Here is a 14511-nt window from a genome sequence, read left to right as displayed (position 1 = left end):
CTCCCTCCCTCCCTCCCTCCCTCCCTTCCTTCCTTCCTTCCTTCCTTCCTTCCTTCCTTTCTTCTTTTCTCTCTTTTCAGCTTGGCATAAGCTGGTATTATCTGGGAAAAGAAACCTCACTGTCAATGTCAAACCTCTCATTCACACAAATTATGTCTTAGTCGACCAAAGGAGCTCTTGAGCCTGAATGTTCCCAACACATTGCAGATGCTCGAGAAACACGAGCAAACAGCTGCCTACCCTCATACCATTCAAAATACAAAAAGGAGCTGGTTTGTAAAGGAAGGGTCCAAAAGAGATCCAATGGAAGAGCTTATACCTCCAAGGTGTGCACAGCAAATGCTTAGGAGAAGAATTACAGAGAAAGTACCAGGCAAAGGATATGAGAACAAGGAATGCTTACATGTTTATCCATGGTCTCCTCCATCATCTGGAGTGCCCCTCACAGAATGTCGTATCAGAGAGCAGCTGAAGACATATCTGTTTTATATTTAAAATGAAAACTGAAGAGTCTGAAGCATAGTTATCTTGACCAAAGTTACATAACTTAGTCAATGCTCTGGAGTGGGGATATGGACAGAAAGAAAGAGAGAAGGTGTTAAGACAAAGGATGTTTTCCAACAAATGGTGCTGGGACAACTGGATACCCACTGGCAAACATATACCATTACTCACTATTTCATGCCATATATAAAAATCAGCACCACCTTATCAAAGTCCTGAATGCAACAGTTAAGCCTATATGACTCTTCAATGAAGTAGTTCTTAGAGGTAAGCAGAAATGTTTGTGGGGCTTTACTCATGGGTAGGATGGAAGCCAGGGCCTCGCACATGCTAGGTAAGCTTTGTACTTCTGGCTATACCCTCGCTCCCTTTGTGATTTTGAACTAAACATTTTCTTAAATACTGATAGCACCAGCAACTAAAGTACATGCAGATAAATTGAACATCACAAACATTTAATTGGTTGCCTATGGCAGCAACCAAACTTGTAATCCCAGTACTTAGAAGCCTGGAGCAGGAAGATTTTGAGTTTGAGGCCAGGGTATCACAGTAATACCCTGCCTGAAAAAAAACAAAATAACAACAAGAAATAATACTAATAGTGTTATATGCTATATAATATATTATATATCATGCATTATATATTATATGCATTATATATTTATATCATATATTTTATATACTATAATTTTATATAGTATATATAATTATATGTAATATATTAAAATTATATATTAAATGTATAACATATAATTATATACTATGAAATTATAAAATATTATTGTATTTTTAATAATTCTTTTTTAAAGATTTATCTATTTATTATATGTAAGTACACTGTAGCTATCTTCAGACACTCCAGAAGAGGACGTCAGATCTTGTTACAGATGGTTATGAGTCACCATGTGGTTGCTGGGATTTGAACTCTGGACCTTTGGAAGAACAGTCGGGTGCTCTTACCCGCTGAGCCATCTCACCAGCCCTTAACGTATCAAGGAACACTAACAAGAAAGTTCTGGAAAATATAAGCAACATAATGGGGAAAATCTTGCAATTCATGTATCTGTGGAACTTCCATATAAAGAATTCTTATAACCCAATAATAAAAAGATAAATGATGCAATTCAGAAATGAGTTAAGGATCACATGAACATTTCTCCAGAGAATGAGCACATGGCCAGTAAGCACACCCAAATATTTTCAGCATCACTGGCAATCATGCAAATTCAAATGAAATCTACAGCAAAATGGTACTTCATTCTGCAAGAGTGTCTAAAAAGAGGGCAAAGAGGAAGAGGAGGAGGTGTGGTGTTGGTACAAATATGGGTAAAAGAGCTGGCATAAACTTGCTGGCAAGTATATAAAATGGTTCAGCTTCTCTGGAACAACCAGACAGTTTTCCAAAGGCAAAACCAACTTATCATGTGGCTTATACCCAAGACATGAGAGCCTTGCTCCACAGGAAAAAAGTTATCCACCAGTGTTCAAAGCAGTATTACTCACAAGGGTCCCAAAGTAGAACCTTTCCAACATCTGCTCATTTATCTTTCTCAAATGAATGACTAAAAGTCAGACATAACTACTTGATGGGGACTATTCAAAAGACATGAAGTAAGTTCTTACAGGTGCTACAACATGGACAGGCTTTGAAAACATCATGCAGCAGCTAAGACATGAGAGCAGATAGTTCTGTTTGTATGAAGTGTCTAAAATAGGCTAAAAAAAAAAAATACCTGAAGGAAATGGGAGGGTTCAAGGTGATAGTTGCAGAAATCTATGGATATACTAACATCCACAAGCTTTTATCGGAGGAAGAAGAAAGTGAAGGGGGGGCAGGCTTAACTTCCTAGGATAGCAATAATTAAGTTGGGGCCCTGAACCCCAAAAGCCCCATATGAGAGGATTTGTGTAGGGTTTTGTTTGTTTGTTTTCTTTTTAGCACTGTGGCTTTCCTCACATTTTCTAGAGAGTCAAGCCACAAATAGACAATCCCTGCCTTCAAGCTGCCCTGTAAGAACTCTGAATATCGGGGGGGGGGGGGGGATATCCCTAATGAAGCCCCTTTGAACTGCCTTCCTGGTTGACTGTGAGAAGGGCAGACTTCCTCTCACCTGCTCTTCAAGGTCAGAATTCATTTCCTGTTTCAACTGTATGGAACAACAACCACAATCCAGAGCCCCCAGGCTCTCCCTGGTCCCAGACCCTTCTCCTCTGTGACATTCAACCACTCAGCCTTCTCCCAAAAGCATCTGCACAAACCTTCCTGCTGAATACCCCAGAAATGGATAGCTGTTCTCTTTCCAGCATTAAAGGGGATTGTAAGCACTGGCTCTAGGACCCTGGTCTCCAATGTTGGAGTGACCCAAAAGTAGGGTCGTAGTTCTGGTCAGCTGCAGACAACCTTGCTTTTAAGGTATGACCCAGGAATCCAACCTTCACTCTCACAAAAAGTATCATGGTCTAAGGCTCATTTCATTGTCTCCTCAACTAAGGGGGAACGACCAAGGCTGTCTAGGAGCAAGCGCTCAGCTGCCCCTAGACTCACCTTTCTCGGGGACAGGCTTTATTCTCTTGTAAGCACCAGAAGGATTGCACGTCTCTCTCCAGGCCTCACTTCCCACCTCATCAACGATCCTCAGAGAGTAGGGTCCTCCGGCTTCCACCAAGCAATGTGATTCTATTTAAAGACTAAGGTTACATTGCTCAATAGTCCGGGCAAACCCTACCCGTCTCTCCCTGAGGCTGAAAAGTGCTGCCTAAATCCTCAACACTTTTTCCTCCACCCCACATAGACCTCTCTCCCCTTAAAGATCACAAACCACATCTTTAACATTTTATAATGTAAACCAGGCATAGTAATACCCACCTGCAATACCAACACTCAGGAGGGCAAGAGAGTCAATGCAAGCTTACCAGTTTGGGCTACAGAGTAAAATCTTATCTCTAAAACATACAATCCCCAAAAAGGAAAAGGAAAGACTCTATTTTATATTTCTACTGCCTGGTAAAGTGTGGGTGGCCTTGCTTTGACTTGGTTTTTTGTTTTTTGTTTTTTTCCTTATGTTTTCAAAACAGGATCTTGCTATGTAGCCTTGAATGGCCTGGAACTTGATATGCAGACCAGATTAGCCTTGAATTTTCGATGCTCCTCTTGCCTCTGCCCCCCAAGTTGTAGGTTAAAGGTGCACCACCACATCTAGCTAAGAAGCTCTGGCACGGTTAAGCTAAAGGTGTCAACTTATTGTACAAGACGATTGAATCTGAAGAGCTTGGACCTCCGGGTGTGGGTGTCCTGAAGCCACCTTCTCCACAAAAGTAGGACTAAGAAGGCAGACCTCACTGAAATCTCCATCAAGGGTCAGGCAAGAACTTTTGAGGCAGAGGGGAAAAAACATCACTTAGTATTCTCAGAGCATCTTGTCTGTCCCATGTACAGAAAGAACCATTCCCAATGAGTGAAAGAACCCAATGAGTGAAAGAACCCTTCCCTATACAATGAGAGTGTGTGTGTGTGTGTGTGTGTGTGTGTGTGTGTGTGTGTGTGTGTGTGTGTCAGGGTGGTAGTGGGGAACTATGACACTGTTTGGCAGGAGAGCTTCCAGAGTCACCTGGAACCGTTTCTAGATCTCAGTTCTGTTTCCTCTTGGGAAGCTGTTTTCTCCCCCATCTCATTTGTAATTCTGATAGAGCTGTTATCACTCAGGGTTATTTGGTGGGCCTGATAGGGACGTGTAGTGTAGAGTCAGACACCAGAGGAGGCAAGGGCTGGGTTTTTGCACCCCCTGTTTACCAGTTAGCCTGAAGCCAATTGGTCTCACCTTAGGACCTAAGCATAGTTGGTTGAAGAATCTCCATGGGAGCTTTCTGTGAAAACTTTCTGTGCTAGGGAGTTGGCTCAGTGGGTAAAGTGCACTTGGTGCATGTGCACAGGGACCTAAGTTCAGATCCCCAGCACCCACATGAAAAATTTGGCCTGACAGTGAGAATCTGTAATCTCTGTGCTTGGAGAGGTGGATGATCCCAGGGTTCCGCCGGCTCAGCATAGCTAGGATACTATATTTGGATTTGAGAGGCGGTACAGCTAACTGGTAAGCTCAAAGTCCAACAAGAGATCCTGTGTCAAACAAGGTGGAGAGCGATGACGCCAGACACTGACCTCTGATCTCCACGGGCACATCCATGAACACTTATCCATACCTCCCACACACTCATACACACATATTACGTGCTCGTGCAAATAAAAAAAATTAAATTTCCAAGATTCGACCCCAACCTATTGATAAGAGGCCCGGAAATTTAGGTTTGTGGAAGCCTTTAGGTCAAATACAAAGTTGCCATTTTTCTACCAAAGGTCGTGCGAGGGACAACAGAGGGTCAGGCGATCCACTAACTGCTAGCCCATACCCTCTCCCCACACTCCTTCTCTCCGCTCCAGCCCTGGCATTCTGGCCCAGCCTGTGGTGGGTCTCTTCTGAGGGAGCCACCGCTCTTAATGAAAGGCTAGACTGACAGGAGAGGTCGAAGTTCACACAAGCGGCACCGCCTTCTGTTTCATTTACAAGTGGCAGTCACCTCATTAAACCCGGTCTCCCTTCACCCCACCCACCCTCACCCCATAGCCCAGCCCTCACATCCTACACCCAGGCCCCTCCTTCCTCAGCTTGGTTTGGGCAGCAATACAGAACTGGACTAGATATTCTGGGGCCCAGAGACAGACAGAAGCACTCCCGGAGACATCTGCCCACATTTTCTTTGGCAAGCTTGCCCCTACCTCCAAATGCTCCCAACCAACATCTGGCATAAAGAGTGCACTCAACAGATGTTTGTTAAACTCAAGTATTTATGAGTGCATATAAGCAACATGGTGGTGGCCATGGCAAATGAACTTGAGAATCAACAAAGATTCCTTCAAGTAGAGTCCCTTAGAGCAAGAAAGGCACACACATGTGGAGGGGACAGACCCTGGTGATCTGCTATATGCCTGTGTCAACTTTTCATCTCTTTGACCCTTTTGGTCTATGAAGGCAAGGTACTATGGTGATTAAAAGAAATAGCTCACAAGAAAGAACCCAGCTTAGCATGGCATACCATAGCTAGTAGACAAATGCTCTTCTCCTGAGTTCCCAGCCTTTGATGGGCATCGAACAGAATAGGCTTTAGTTCTGGGACTGCATGAAGGTCCCTGTGGCTGGTGAACGATACAGAAAAACCAAAGAAGTCTAAACTGAGACCAGAAGGAGGGATGTTAGCCAGATCAGGCAATGGCAGGGTTGTTGCTAAGAAGCCATTAGTGAGGCCTCAGGCAGGACATTGGCTGGCGTGCCCAATGCCGTCTCCAGGAAGGCACAAGTGGTGTCTGGACCTGAACCAGAGAAAATCCAAAAGCCGTCAGCTGGATGTACATAGCCCCTCCAGGACCTAAGGAAGAACTCCAGGTTGTAGTTAGGGAGAAGAGGAAGCTGCAGAGATGCATGGGGTGGGGGGAAGACAAATGTGTTCTCTCCCCGCCACTCCATTTAGTCTCCACACCAATTCATGAGTCAGCCAAGGGCTCCATATCAGCCCTACTTGTAGAATTACTCATCTGATCCCTGGGTAAAGAAATGCCTTCTCTCCTCAAGCCTCATACACCAGCAGCAGGAGAATGCCTTCTCAGCTCTGCCTTCTGGGGCTCAGTTTAGGGCTGATGACAAACTTGAGAGGGCCAGTGAGAACGTGCATGCAGGAGGCCCCAGCTGAGGGGATGCTGAGCGGAAGGCCAGGGTCAGTTTGTCCTTAGAGTGCATTTGTTTGGGGAGGGTGGGCTAGATCAGGAGCTAAAGCACGCCCAAGCCCATAGAGTGTACCCGCAGCATCCTGGAGTTTCTGCAAAGGATGTTCTTTGGGCTGTGGCCAGTGAAGCAAACGATTCCCCTAGAGTCCCTGACCAAAGCTCAGCCATACCCCGTCACCCACACAGGTTCTGTATGCACACCTCCTCACCAGCCTTATGCCAGGCAGGCTATGGTGGGGCCTCTTCTAAGATGGGCTCTCCCTGGTGGAGGGGAGGCTAAAGAGGGGATGGGGCTAGAACTGCCATCCAGAGGAGGGAAGGGAACCAACATGAAGAACACAGCCACATCTGGATTGTTCACCTAAGACAGAAGGACAAGATGAAGAGGAGAGAACTGTAAAGAGGCACTCAGTCGGTAGAAGGTGCTAGAAAAGCAGAAGGGGAAGGAGGGACACTGCTACATCTCCAGACAGAAGTGGAGGCAGGGGGCTTGGAGAGCGGAAAGGGAGAAGGGAGGAACAGAGGGAAAGAGGGAGGGAAGAGCAGGTAAGGGGAAGAGGGAAATGAGAGAAGAGATTACAAGAGGCCAGTGAACATAAAGAAGGTTGTCACTAGCAGGCTTCGGAGCTCATCCTGCTGTGATCACCTTCCCAGCTGGAGCCCTAGAACTTCTCCAAGCCATCCCCACTTTTTCTGAGGTTTTGAATAGGGGCAAATACCCTACACATAGGCTGTCTGGATCACAGGTCTGGGAGGGGCCCACAAAGAGCCAGCCTGGTGGGACAGAGGGTTGTCAGCAGGACAATGAGACTCCCTGGAAATTATAAGAAGGGCCCTAAGTGCTGCCAGGCAATCTCTTTCCATGTCTACAGGGGACCCAGTTGTGAGGATGGGAGACCTTATTGCCAAAAAGGTCACCGAGCTTTCTCTCCAGCAGTCCCTTCCTGCCCAGACTCCACACCAGTACCAGCAGACCACACGCAGACCAACCGTGCTGCTCCTTCCTCTGGGGTCCCCCTTCTACCTAGAAAACTGAATTCTCCCCTCCCACATGGAACTGCTTATTCTTAGATGTCTCTGTGTCCTGTGTGTATCTCCTGGGATGTACTTGAAGCTGACTCACGTGCTGATGCTCCCAGGATACCCAACATAGCCAACAGGGAGTTGGACCCTGGGTGACTTTGATTGAGAGTTTAGTCAATAAGACAGTACACCACACCTCACTGGTTAGTTCTCTACTTTGATTTCTGTCTTTTCAAATGGACTGCAAGTCCCCGGATACAGCAACTGTGCTGCCCACTCCATCTCTCTCTAGTCAGATAATCACTGCAGAGGGGCCAAGGTTGTGCAGCACTCGAGGTAACCCTCTGAATTCTTCAGATACTCCCAAGATCCTTCAGGCACCAGTGAGGTCAGTGCCAGGTCTGTTGGGGCTTCAGCCTGTTCAAGGGACTGCAAAGCTGGAGACATGCCCCCAACCCTTTTCTAGTACCCAAGAGTCTGGCCTGGAGCCCAATGGCATTTCAGAACAGGCAGAGGAAACAGATAAAACTGGAGAGATGATGGTGAACTTTTCTGAAAATAATGAGGCCATCAGAGGAGGCTTGAGCAGGAGCCTCTGCAGGCGTGGACTTCTCTACCAGAGTGAGGCGGTGCATCATGCAGCTGTTAACGCCATACTCTGGGGAGAGGGCTGCCTGCAGCTGCCTGACCTTCACCTTGGCCATCCTCGGGTGGCTACCTGGCCAGATGGTTTCGAAAAAAAACTGGACTAAGACATGGAACTTGGAGCTCCCAGTGCTCAGAACTTTCTGGGCAGGCAGAAGGGAAGGAAAATTCCAGGTGGGTCCTGCTTGATCAAGGCTATTGGGTATATGGCATAGAAGGACATGGAAGCAGGACCCATGATCCTCTCTGGTTGGGAAAGGGTTGCAACAAGTGTTGTGCCCAATGCTCAGGCATTTATTGCAGCTAGTGTATGTGTGAGAGTGTGTGTGTGTGTTTGTGTGTGTGTGTGTGTGTGTGTGTGTGTGTGTGTGNNNGAGAGAGAGAGAGAGAGAGAGAGAGAGAGAGAGAGAGAGAGAGTGTGTGTAGGTAAAGGTCACCCAGCTTGATGCCAAGTGTCTTTACCCAATAAGCCATCTCACTGGCTACGAGTCTCAAACATTTGCCGTCACCTGCTTAACCTTGAAGCTTGCTTTTGTCATCTCTATTTGTCATCTTCCCTCAATGGAAGAAGGAAGACCCCCAAAATCTCCAGGGTGAGCTTCCATAGAAGCTCAGAGTTTGGCTCCAATGAGCACTGGGGGTACTACTCAATGTGTAGTCAAGTGTGGCCCAGGGCCTAGAGTCTCACAGCATCACACAGGGCAGGCAGGACAGGGATGGAGTCCCTTGCTGAAGAGGTGCACAAAGGCGGTTTGTTCCTCTGTCCCCTCCCCCCACTGGTCCGTCCCTGGCATGCTGAGGTATGTGTATGGCATTTTCAGTGATTGCTGGGACAAGATAGCAGCACTGACAGCTCTTGTCAGAGCCCACCCCTGCCTTATTCATATTGAAGAAGGGAGGACAGCTTAATTCCATGGCTCAGACACAGGGCTGCCTGCCAGATATTGTGAGGCCAATTGTGACCCTTGTTCCTCCCCCACCTAGAAACTGGGCAAGGAGAACAAAGGCCCCGGTGTCCCCTCTGCTCTCCTTACTGTGACCCTTTCTTTCGCTCTTCCAAATAGGTAATGATAACAGCTAAATTGTCCAGGGATGAGTGATGCTAGGTGCTCAGGAGGATGGGAAGAAAAACATCACATGTTTGGCATAGCAACCTCAACCCTCCCCCATCATTCAGAGAAAAAGGGGAGAAACTGATGTCAAGTCTCAGGGTAGGTAGGGGTTCCTTTATCCCTAGTATGCTAGGCTCTGAATATGAAGGCAAAACCATAGTGTCTGCTTTGTGTAGTTGTTTCAAACTATCTCCTTGGTCTCAAATGCACATCTCAAGGAACTTCCAAACAGCTGGGGAAACTGTGTGTTTCATTATATCGACTGCTTCCAGAGTGGGGGCCTCAGGTGGATATCACCCAGGTCCTCCGTATCCTCAGCTCCATCTTGGGTAGCAGATCTTATTCTCAGGGCTCCCTCCCAAGCAAACTTAGGTGCTCATCACATTTGGTCCCAAATAGAGGATATTACATGCACGGTTGAACCTAGGCTCTGTACTCACTAGGGATGGGGTACAGAGGCCCTTCCTTTTCTTTTATGCTTCTTCTGATCCTCCCCGAAACCATTAGGGCTATTCTGTATTCTTCCCCAAGACTCTAGAAAAACAGAAAATGGACTCCTACTCTAAAGAACCTAACCCCGATACCCCTATCCTTTCTAGAAATGTTGGTGGAAATCATAGAACACCTTTCAAGATGCCCGACAATACAGTGCCTTGGAACACAAGCTCCCATCGCACCCTCCTCCTTATCTCATCCTCCTCATTGTCTAGATGCAACCCAGAGGGCAATTGGCCCAACTCTATTTTCCCATCTCCAAAATTTCTCCTTTTTGGACTATGGTGAAGCTTTAATGAGATCTCACAGATATGACACACATCACTTGCTATGACATTTTGTTGTAACAACCCTGAGTGTCATCCACAGTGCTGAGAATGGAGGGGCGTCCAGTAATGGCCTACAATGGGCAGGACCTTGTATGTGGGGCCCACTTTAGATACCAAACATACAAGCAGTCAGGATTCTAAGCTGAGTCTGAATATCAAGTTCAGTTCTGTTCTCTGAGATGCTGGGATTATGACTCCAGGCAAATAGCTGAATATTCCTTCTCCTAAATAAACAATTTTAACTATCAAACTTATGGTCTTGGAAATAGAAGAGAACTCGGGGACTGCATTATCTAGAAACAGAGATCATAGCCTCTGTCTCATCTTCCTGTTTGATGGACAAGGACCCTGAGGCCAAGAGACACTGTGGTACAGCCAGCTAGCATTATGGACAAGGAGACATGAGTGGCTTGTCACCATGATAGATATGATTCACTTTCCTGCTCTGGCCACACACCTCCGTCTTTGCTCAGGGCTCTGCATAGCCAGTGCCAAGCTGGAATCTGGGAAGATGGGGAAGAAATTACAAGAAGCTTGTGTTAGCTCCTATAACACTTGGATCATCAGGCCAACACAGGCTGAGAACAAGGATTCCAAAGTGAGTGCAAACCTAGTTCTGCTGCATACAGACGTGGCTTTAAGACACCATTTGGCCCCTCTTGGGCTTTGTGTTTTCCCCTCAATGAAACAGTATATCCCTTGCACAGATGTTATTGAGAGCCTTAGACAAGCTAATGCATTTAGAACGTTCTGAACAGGTAAGGGATGCCAAATACTGAAATCCAATTTCTGTTCATTTTCAGGTCTTGGTGAGTGAGGAAAGCCAGACTCCACTCAGATCACAGGTCCTATAAGCTTTCTTCCCTTCTTGGCTTTTCTTCCTAATTCGTAGGAGGAGGAGACTGGGGAAATCTGGTTTAAACTCAAAGAGGGCCAGGGAGATACTGGAGAGTTGGCTCATCAGTTAAGAGCATTTTCTGCTCTTCTAGAAGACGCAAGTTAGGTTCCGAGTACCCTGGTCAGGCAGCTTGAAACTGTTAACTAACTCCAGGAGATCTTAAACCTGGCTTCTATGAGCACCCATACTCGTGAGACGTACTTGAACACACACACACACACACACACACACACACACACACAAATTAAGACAGAGAAAGGGTTGACTCCTAGTGGTAACCCCTACCCCCTACCCCCTACCCCATATCTGTCCTATCTCCTTCCCTACCTCTCTCTCCATCAGTGAGGGTGGAGGTCCTCTCTAGATGGTGACTTCCTTGCAACTGCTGGTGTGCGATCAGGCCTAGTAGGTACCTGTTAGAAGCAGAGGTAAAGGACCCCAGTGTCCAAGAGAGCACCCCCTCCATACACTGCGATGCTCCACTTCCCGGGGGAAACTGTCTTCTCTGGTTCTAAGACTTGGGTATTTTCTGCATAAAATGTTTACTGTGAACCTCTTATGCCCACTGTAACAGGCAGGTGGGTCTGGCTGCCATGCACGGCCACGCACTGGTATTAGAACTGGGAATCCCACAGTGCTGCCTAGTGCAATCCCGAGGCGGGGGTGGAGGAATCTGGTCACAGAGAATCAAGAGATGAAAGGGGTGATGAAGACAGACTGGCGTCTTCCACAGAAGCCCCCCTCACCTCCTGCTCCCTCCCTGACCTTGTGGCTCACATCAAAGCGGGGACCTCTTCCCACAGTCTGAACTGTCCAGGTCATCACTCCTGGCTCCTTGGTGCCGCTGATGGACAGGTGGTAATAGCTCCCAGAGTGCTGAAAGGGGCGCGGACTTCAGGTCAGAGTCAGCCTCTGCTCAGCTCTGTGCTGGGGGAAGCTGCTGTCCCACTCCCAGGTTTCCGGTGCATTCTCCGGGTGCCCTGGGGCCATCTGACCAGCTGCAGAAGAGAGAGCACTGGTAGCTCTGAACCCAGGGGTCAAGGGTCGCAGAAGTTGGGAGGTGCAAAGTCCTGAAGAGATGAGAATCCCTAAGTTCCTGTCAGACTGGCATTTGGAGCAACAGAGATCCTGTGGAGAGAAAGCACAGGGAGTCAGGCCTACCTAGAAGGCCTTCCTCACCCAGCACGCAGTGCAAAAGGAAGGAGCGGGCCTCCTTTCCTCTTCACGTCCTCTTCACGTCCTCACCCAAAACCCAGCCTTAGATCAGGACCTTCCAAACACGTCACGTTTACTTTCTCTCGGCTGTTTACTAGATGATAAACTAATAATTTGTCTGTATAATATTAATGAGTCAAAAATCATACTTATCTATCAACTAGTACATGTGATTGAGGGAAAAGGCAAGTAGGTTAGACACTGAGCCCTAGTTAACTAGCCAGGAGTTAGAGACCGGGATTTTTGGCTTAAGCTGCTGTAGCTCTGTGGTGAGCACACATTCCTGCTGGGCCGCTTGTTAGTTGAGACCAGCTGGATCAAACTCTCCATATTTTCATATCATGAACCTCTTATCACTGAGTCTGAATCAAATTCTATTTCATATCCTCCCCAGCAACCCAAAGCTTAGCCTCTCCCTATGAATTTCACCCCTTCACCGTGGAACAGAAAAATCAGGCTCAAGCTAGCCAAGAAAACAATAATAGAGGAACAAGAGTCACAGCAACGGAGTGGCCAAAGTCAAGTTCATCAAGAGGGCAAGAAAGACAAAGAATGATTTGTGGAGGATATTTGGTATTTGGTTAAAACCTATTCCCACTTTTGGGGAAGTGGAGATAAGGAGGCAAAATATGGGGTACTACTGCCATCTGGTGGCAATATCAGACAATCCACTTCACTTACACTGTCATAATAAAATGAAATCTTGCCCTATGACATTGTTTATAATTCAATCCACTGTAACCTTCAAACAAAACTAAAGAAAATTTTGTCACAACAACACCACGAGGTAATAAGATTCTTCCCACAAGTGGCTTTAGGACGATCAGCTGCCTGGCTAGACTCCTTCTTTACCCCATACATGGAAACAAGCTCAAAAGGGCTGGGAGATTTAAAGGGGTTGAAGGTAGACAGTCTCAAAGCTTTAAGAGCAAGTATCTATGGTGTGTGTTAGTTAGTAGTTGCTGATAAAAAGCAGAGTTGACAAAAGACAAAATAAACTCATCCACACAGGAACACCATGATCAAAATATCTTACATTCATGTACGAAATGAATAAATTTAAAATATTTTAAAATAAAAGAAAGGATGAAAAGGGGGAAAGCATATTTCATATGTGTGTATATATATACATATATATGAATGAATAAATTAATATAAAAAGGGGAAGGAACCTTCCCATTACTGGTGAGAATATGTATTAGTGCATTCAGAGTGGAAATAAAATCAACATGGAGGTTCCTCAAAAAAAAAAAAGAAAAAAAAAAAGAAAAATAGGGGGCTGGAAAGATACCCAAGGGTTAAGAGCATTGGCTGTCCTTCTACATGACCTAGGTTCAATTCCAGTCTACATGTGAGAGATCAAATCTTTTGGATTCAGACTCCATCTTAGAGAACCTGACATAAGATTGAACACCAGTTAACTAACAAACTGGCACCTAGCACCAGTTTCCAGGTTACCACCCACCCCCACCCCCACCCCCACCCCCACAAGACCTGTGCCTAGCACCAGTTTCCAGGTTATTCCCCAACAAATCTGTACCTCCAGATTAGAAGCCTGCCCTTGACACCTCACTTCTTAGCAACCGCCAATCAGGAAGAAAACAGAAGTTAAGTTTTTGGTTTGGTTCCCAGTACCAGCCAATTATGTTTAAGGTCATAATGGCTCCCCAGTCAGATAGCCCATTCTTGCTTCTATCAATGTTTGCCTAAAACTAGGCTCAGGGCTCCACCTTCCTACTGTGTAAGGGATGGAGGGAAGCCCAAGCTCCAGCTTGAATAAGGAAACTCTAATGCGACTGCATTGGATTCAGCTCCTTGGTGATCTTTTTGGGGTTCACATATGTTTCCTGGCACAATACATGATATGAGGCATAACACATGATAGCTCCGGTATAGCGGAGCTCTAAAAGCATCATGCCCATGGCAGATACACATGGAGATCTAGAGCTCAGAGAGAGACCAAGGGAAAAGACAGACTGTCATCAGCACACAGGAGGAGGGTGCCAAGCTCACCTGGATCTGCAGGTGAAAGTGGAGCTCAGCAGGGTGTCCACCCAGAACCCTTCTAAAATCCTGGATGTCAATCAAATGAGAAGGCACAGCATGTGCTCTTGAAGCAGGAGACCCAGTTATCAGATGTAAAGACACATGTAGTTTGAAGGCTGAAAACAGATTTGTGGGTTTAGGTGGAACATTCCCAGGCTGAAAAAAATCCCAAATACCCAAGAGGCAAGGCACTGCTCTCAGAGTGGGCTTTGGGGGAGCCACCTGCCCCTCCAGACTCTGGGGTACTTCTCAGAGGCACAGATACATATTTCATAGAAGGCTAATAACAAAGCTGCACTTGGGCGATGAACTGACATTTCTCATCACAATTTCTCATTTTTAAATTATGTGCATGTAGGACTTTAAGGGGGAAGAGAAGAGGGAAACACCATCTTCACACACCAGCTACATGACTTAACTGCTGTGGATCGGCATTCTAAGCAGGCGATGCTCATGTTAGGCACACACCAG

At 46.4% G+C, this 14511-nt stretch overlaps 1 long non-coding RNA gene across 1 annotated transcript in view; it reads right to left on the bottom strand.

The window, feature by feature from the left end:
• Positions 1-11904, bottom strand: part of LOC115064835 — a 30634-nt gene extending 18730 nt beyond the window's left edge. The window contains exons 1-2 of the long non-coding RNA XR_003844666.1: positions 11545-11904; positions 11107-11192 (exon numbers count right to left, since the gene is read on the bottom strand). This is a non-coding gene — a long non-coding RNA (uncharacterized LOC115064835). The remainder of the gene's footprint in view (positions 1-11106; positions 11193-11544) is intronic.
• Positions 11905-14511: the final 2607 nt, after the last annotated feature.

This window comes from Mus pahari, chromosome 10 (assembly GCF_900095145.1).
Source record: "Mus pahari chromosome 10, PAHARI_EIJ_v1.1, whole genome shotgun sequence".
NCBI lineage: Eukaryota > Metazoa > Chordata > Mammalia > Rodentia > Muridae > Mus > Mus pahari.
Note: the sequence above shows the minus strand (reverse complement) of the source record. Positions and strands in the feature narration are given on the sequence as shown.